This window comes from Phaseolus vulgaris, chromosome 11 (assembly GCF_000499845.2).
Source record: "Phaseolus vulgaris cultivar G19833 chromosome 11, P. vulgaris v2.0, whole genome shotgun sequence".
In the NCBI taxonomy this organism is placed as follows: domain Eukaryota; kingdom Viridiplantae; phylum Streptophyta; class Magnoliopsida; order Fabales; family Fabaceae; genus Phaseolus; species Phaseolus vulgaris.
This window is the reverse complement of record NC_023749.2, coordinates 14061054-14067841: the sequence shown is the minus strand read 5'-3', so window position 1 is coordinate 14067841 and position 6788 is coordinate 14061054. Positions and strand designations below refer to the sequence as shown.

The 6788-nt window shown below is 31.7% G+C and overlaps 1 pseudogene; it reads right to left on the bottom strand.

The window, feature by feature from the left end:
• Nucleotides 1-2883: 2883 nt before the first annotated feature.
• LOC137822177 (transcription factor MYB13-like) lies at nt 2884-4411 on the bottom strand (annotated as a pseudogene).
• Between the last annotated feature and the right edge of the window lie 2377 nt (nt 4412-6788).

Genomic DNA, 6788 nt, shown 5'->3' with positions numbered 1-6788 from the left:
TGGTGACCCTGAATTTGAACTTAAGAGCTTGTTTGATTTCGGCCCCACAAGATGTTTTGTTGGATGACCCGTCAACATAGATCGTCCAGCCAATAGGCTGATGAGATTGAGGCATAAGCTCGACTAAGAAGTCGGTCAGCCACTGAGACTTGATCGCTACTCTTGGTTCATACCGGATATCAAACTCTGATAATTCTACTGACCATCCTATCATTCTTCCGGCAAGGTCTGGCTTGACAATTATTTTGTAGATTCAAATCAAATACAAGAAAAAATATTTAAAATTATCAAATTCTAGATTTATACGTGATCATGGGTTATATGAGTAATTCATGTCTTTTTCATACTTTTCATACTTGTGTAGCTTGCTTCTCCAGACACTAATTAACATGTGATTTCATTGTCTTTTCTTCTCTCCTCTTACCCCTTTTATAATTACAAATAAAGTCCATATTAAAAGAAATTAAAATTTATAAATAAAAAGAGAAAATAAAGAAATGTTTTTTTTCATGCTCCTTGTATTCTTCTTAAAATAATTCTTCTTCATTCTTTTTTTTTCTTGTTATCCCCTGTACTTGTCATTTTGAAAGCAAGACAGATAATTTAGTTTCAGAAATCCTAGGAATCTTAGGTTAAGTATGAAGATTATAATAAAAAAAATATTTCATGCTTAAACCATCTCCCAATAAAGTAGGAATACTAATCAAATGATAGAATATGTTATTTGAGAAAACAATCATAGTATCATTTGTTGAGAATCCTTGAATTACTTTTGTAATTTATTTTACTCTCCCCTTTACTCCTTCTTTGAATTCCTTGCATGTTAAACACTAATACGGCTAAATAGGATTTGAAAGTTGAGGTCAATAGGAAAGAAGTAAAAATAACACTAATATATTTATGAGTGAGATACTCTTGTTGCAAAATTGGCTTTTTCGGCGCTTTTCTCCATTCTAGGACCTTCCAACTTTCTTTTTTTTAGCTCAAATCATTCTTCTTTAATCAAAATCTCCAATTTTTCCTAGAAACCTGCAATTAACACCAAGTTTTAGAATAAAATGCTCTTATTGAAATAAATATCATAAAAAATGTAAAAAGATATAAATTCATAAATTAAGAATTATTTTATATGTAAATTAGCAATAAATCCTCTTAAGTGCTTGTATTTTAATATGAAATATTACTGAAATTAAGCAGTTATCAGTAAGTGCTAGAGCTAATAATTGGTATCTATGTCAATGTTACAAATTTGATTCCTAGTGAGACAATTGCTAAGAGGAAGTTTGTTGCAAGTGACTTTAATTGTCACATGACTAAGGCTCTGTGAGTTTAGTCACAATCAAACTGTAGGGTTTGAACTGCTATGATCTTAAGTAGGAAAAATGGTGTCTTAACTATTAAATATAACTTTTGTCCTAGTGGTAAACACTGGATCCAACAGCTTAAGAACACAATTAACATATGGAAAATGAGAAGTTTGAGAGATTATAAAATATTGTAAGAGATTCTAGAGTAGGTACACGTGAACTAAGAAGTAGAAATACATATGCATGTGATTAAATTACTTATGATTAATGTAGTTAAGCACATGCATGAACCTAACTACCTCATCATGTGAAGGTTGTAACTTCCTTCACATGTCAACATCAAAGTAGGTGTCTAAGAGAGCTTGAAAGGACAAATTACATTTTTCTTTTCTTAATCCATTTTTGTAAGTAGACGGTCTAACTCCACACATATAAATAAGAGTTTCCTCTTTGTAACAAATTATACTTGAAATTAATTGAAATAAGATTTTGTAGAATTTTGAACATTTTGAGGATATGAAATTCTTTTCCATTTTTTTTATCTTGGAGAAATTATTTAAGTGGTGACTCTTCATTGCAATTATCCTTAGTTTTACATCTAAAGTGACATGTTCTTTCATTTTCTTATCTTTATTTCATTTTCTTATCTTTATCCATTGTTATCAACTTACATTTTCTTTGTGTTCTTGGTGGAAAGCTTCTTCCTTTATAAATAAAGCTTGAATGTCTTGAAAGCTTTCTTCGATGTCCAAATATAATTTAAAACAAATGGTGTCAAGAGTTACAACTTTAACATAATTACAGAGGGTATTACACGACTTAAACATTACAAGAAAATTATTAAATAGAAACTAATTTTAAAGACAAAAAAAAAAATTAGTTGTTATATTGATTATATTTGATACTATTTTAGAGACTAAAAAAATTATTGGTATCTAAATTACTTTCTATTATTAATAAATAATTTCTAAATTGATATCTAATTAGAATCTATCACTAATTTCGGTTAGTATTCAACATTTTTCTAGTAGTGGAAAATTTTTTTGTAGTTTCTGAAGCTTGAGTATATTTCTGGCTTCAAGTATCTTATGATCCTTCATTCATGAGAATCGCATAACCTTTGGAATATTAATTTGTTTTCTACTCATATTGTGTATTGTCATACCTTTTTGTGTGTTTTTAGATAATCATGTTTCGAGGTGCTTTGAACATGATATTGACACTGAACCTCTTGATCTTTTTCTATGGAGTTGACATATTATTTTAAATCAAGACAATTTAAATTTACATCATTTTGAAGTTTTTAAATTTATAAATGTTTTTTCATCAAGCACAATATAGAAAACTATTGTTTTATACACATTTTTTCTTTAAAATAATTATTTAAAACTCATACCAATAGTATATATAATTTAGATCACACTATATTAAGAGAGTGAATACATAACTATATTAATTTTACAATATAATAAAATGAAGTTTTCTCTCATTAACACGAGTGATTGTGGTTCTCAAAAACGAAGTTGCTGACACAAATCTCTTTTTTTATTTTGTCTTGTGGAGATTAAGAAAGAAGAAGAGTAAACTATTTTCCAAAAATTTCCTCCAATCTAGAACATACGAGCAAATGTGCAAGACCACTTCTTGTATAACTTTAACCAAATTCTAGAGTCACAACTACCACAAGTAAAATGGTTCTGACATGTAAGAGGAAATGGGAAAATAATCTTGATCAAGTGCGTTTTCTGAAATGAAGGGTTCGGTCCAGAAACTGCTACTAAACCCTGAATCCAATGTTTCCAATGAAGCAACGCTTTCTTCTTCCTTGCACAAGTTCATGGTTGATTCCGTGTGACTTGAAGAGGATGAAAGTGAAGGGGAATTGTGGTCGGTGTAGGAAGTTTCTGAGGAAATTGACACTGAGCTCTCCAAAATGTGGAGAGATTCAACACCAAGAGCCTCGTTCGTTGCCATTTCAAAATCTTTGCATCCAATGGACTTCAAATCTTCATCACAAGAGGTGTTCATGTTGCTGTTTTGGAACTTCTTTAGGTGGCTGTGCCAATAGTTCTTTATCTCATTGTCTGTTCTTCCGTGTAGATTTTCAGCAATCAGAGACCATCTATCACAAAATTTCACACCAAATACAAATCAGTAAAATACCCTTTATTCATCACCGAATTCTCATTGTAATGAACAATTGTTAAACTATTGAAAATGTTGAATAGTTGTCTGGTTTTTTACATAATAGCAACACCAAAAATAGAATATAAGAAACTATTCTACATTATTTGATGTCTTTATTTGCGGTGGAAACAAAACTTCATAATCAAATTGAATGATTATGCAAGTAAATAACATGGTTTTTGAAAAATACGCAACCTTTCTACACCATCTTAGCCGTTTTGTTAGCATTGTTGTTCAATTCATATTAGATTTGTCGTTTTATATTATATAAGTCAAACTTTAACACTGTGATACTATAAATTGCATTTAAAAATTGGTTTGGACTTTAACATCAAGATTTTTGGACTTATTACAACTGTAATTGGGGCCTTATCCGAATATTTGTGGGCAATATTTTCAGCAATGTAAAAAAAAAAAAATGATGACAAAATTGTGACTTTGAAAATTAATAGAAGCAACAAAAGACCAACTTGTTTCCATGCTTTTGATGCAAATCCGTGAGATTTGGTCTTCCTTGGGGGTATAGTTCCCTCGTTTTAGATTTGGGCGCAGGTAATTCATCCATCGAAGTCTGCAACTTTTTCCACATCTTTGCAACCCTGTTGCACAGAAGAAAGAGTAAGCAATAAACCAAAATTAAAAAATCATGAATGAAGAAAGTCCTTATTATAAAACCTGCAAACTTTGGAAGTTGACGCCAATTGGGGTGGCCATATTTGTCAACATAAGCACTAAGCTTCTTATCCTCTTCCTCACTCCATGCTCCTTTCTTTGTTCCATTTTTATCAAAATAAGGAGCTCTTACCATGGTGGTGTTGGAATATCTTTGTTTGTGAGACCCAAGTTAAGGTAGGGAAATCAAGTGAAAGCAAAAGAGAATTGGGTTCCTCTGTTTTGATACAGTGGATTTGAAACGCGTATCATGTGTTCTGACATCTCCAATTATGATTCAGAACTTATATAATCGAAGGATGGACCCATGGACCCACGGACCCACTTCCATTTTATTAAGACTGCTTGTAAACACAGTTTTGTATCCTTTCACATAAGAAACAGAAACAGAACAGTGTCCAAGTGCCCACAACTTCATTTGTTGTTGGCGCACTATTTTATGCTCTTTCTCATAAAGATGGAAAATTTGTCCTACATGTTTGATCAAAGGAGCTTGGTTTTTTTTATCATTATGGGTTTTTTTTTTAGGTTTTACTAAAATAGGATCAAAATAAAATCGCTTTTAAAAAAATATAAATTTAAACAAGTCGTGTCAACTTGGCACAATTTTAAGTTGACGTGAGAGAAGTCATGCAAGTTGACACAACTTAGGTTGACGAGACAAAACTCGTACTAAGTTGACACGACTTCAAGTTGACGTGATAAAAATTGTTGGAAATCCCACATCGACTATAGATTAGAGTCTTTCATAGTATATAAGTGGGTGCAAACCTTACCCTATTGAACCGGTTTTATGGGGTTGAGTTAGGCTTAAAACCCACTTCGTAATATAACTTTGAGGTGTCTTCTCACCATTGCAGCAGCCAGAAATTGGTTTACTCACCAGCTAGATGTGCAAAATGCCTTCTTACATGGCACATTACTCTCTATTCACAAGACCTAAAATATTTACATGTCCCAAAGAAAATATGCGCTTGATATTTTGCAGGATACGGGACTCACAGGTGCTCGTCCAGAAAAATTTCCAATGGAACAATACCTAAAACTCACACCAGACGAAGGAGAGTTATTAAAGGATCCAGTCAAATACAGGCGACTCGTGGGACGACTGATATACCTCACGGTTACTCGACCTGACATAGCATTTTCGGTTCGGACCCTAAGTCAATATATACAGAATCCACGGAAACCTCATTGGGATGCCGCAATTCGAGTCCTAAAGTACATCAAAGGATCACCAGGACAAGGATTACTATTGCCATCCGAAAACAATCTGACATTGACAGCTTATTGTGACTCAGACTGGGGAGGTTGTCAGACAACTCGGAGATCAGTATCTGGATATTGCATTTTTCTTGGTTCCTCTATTATCTCATGGAAGTCAAAAAAACAGACAAACGTATCAAGATCATCAGGAATACCGCGCAATGGCCAATACTTGTTTGGAGATAGTTTGGTTGCGATATCTGTTGCAGGATTTAAAGGTGCCATGTAACTTGCCAGTTCAACTTTTTTGTGACAATCAAGCGGCATTACATATAGCAGCAAACCCAGTATTTCATGAACGCACAAAACACATTGAGATAGATTGCCACATTGTGCGAGAAAAATTACAAGCTGGGATAATCAGTCCTTCATATGTACCGACACAGTATCAGCTCGCAGATATTTTTACGAAGGCATTAGGCAAAGAACGATTTTTGACGCTACGACACAAGTTGGGGGTTCTTGATCTTCACCTACCAACTTGAGGGGGAGTATTAAGGAAATAATAATTATCAAATTATATGCAATTATTGTATGCAATATTTGACGATATTGTACCCAATTATATGCAATTAATTTAATAATTATAGAATCTCATGATTAGTATCCTACCTAATTAGATTGTAATTAGGGAGAGAGAAACTCCTATATATTTCCTATACATGAGTGATGTAAAATACACATAAGAATAATAAACATCTCTTCTTCTTACCATTTTTTATCATTTTCTTATAAAAATCATGTCAAGTTGACAAGAAATTTATATATCAAGCTGTGTCAAGTTTGCACGACTTGTCCAAATTTATAATTTTTTAAAAATAACTCCATTTTAATAATAAAAAAAAGCCTCTATGATTAAAAAATCTATATTCATCTATCGATATGAAATTGTTTTAATTCAATCACTACTTCTTGTTTTAACCATTGAATATACAATTTAGATGTAAAGTTTTATTGTTTTCAATAGAAAATTTAAGATATCATGTTAAAGAATTTAAATTTTCTACTAATAGATATCTAATTAGGTTTTCTTCATCAAATCAAATACACTGTTATCTAATGGTTAAGAAAACTTACTAAATCAAATAGTAGTGGAGACACAAAAAACTACTGAAATAAACAAGAGTGAAAAAAAGTAAAGAATAAAATAAAAAATTAATATCACTGGACTACTTTGTTCAATATTTTAGTATTATATTCTTCCAAATGTTTAACCTTTATATAAAGGAATGGAAAACCAATACTTTAATATTCTTTTAAATACATACATAAAGTAAAAATATATTATAGTGTGTGGGACCTATTTTGTATTTGTATTTTTATGCACTATGGACCCTATTTGCCAATGTCATGATT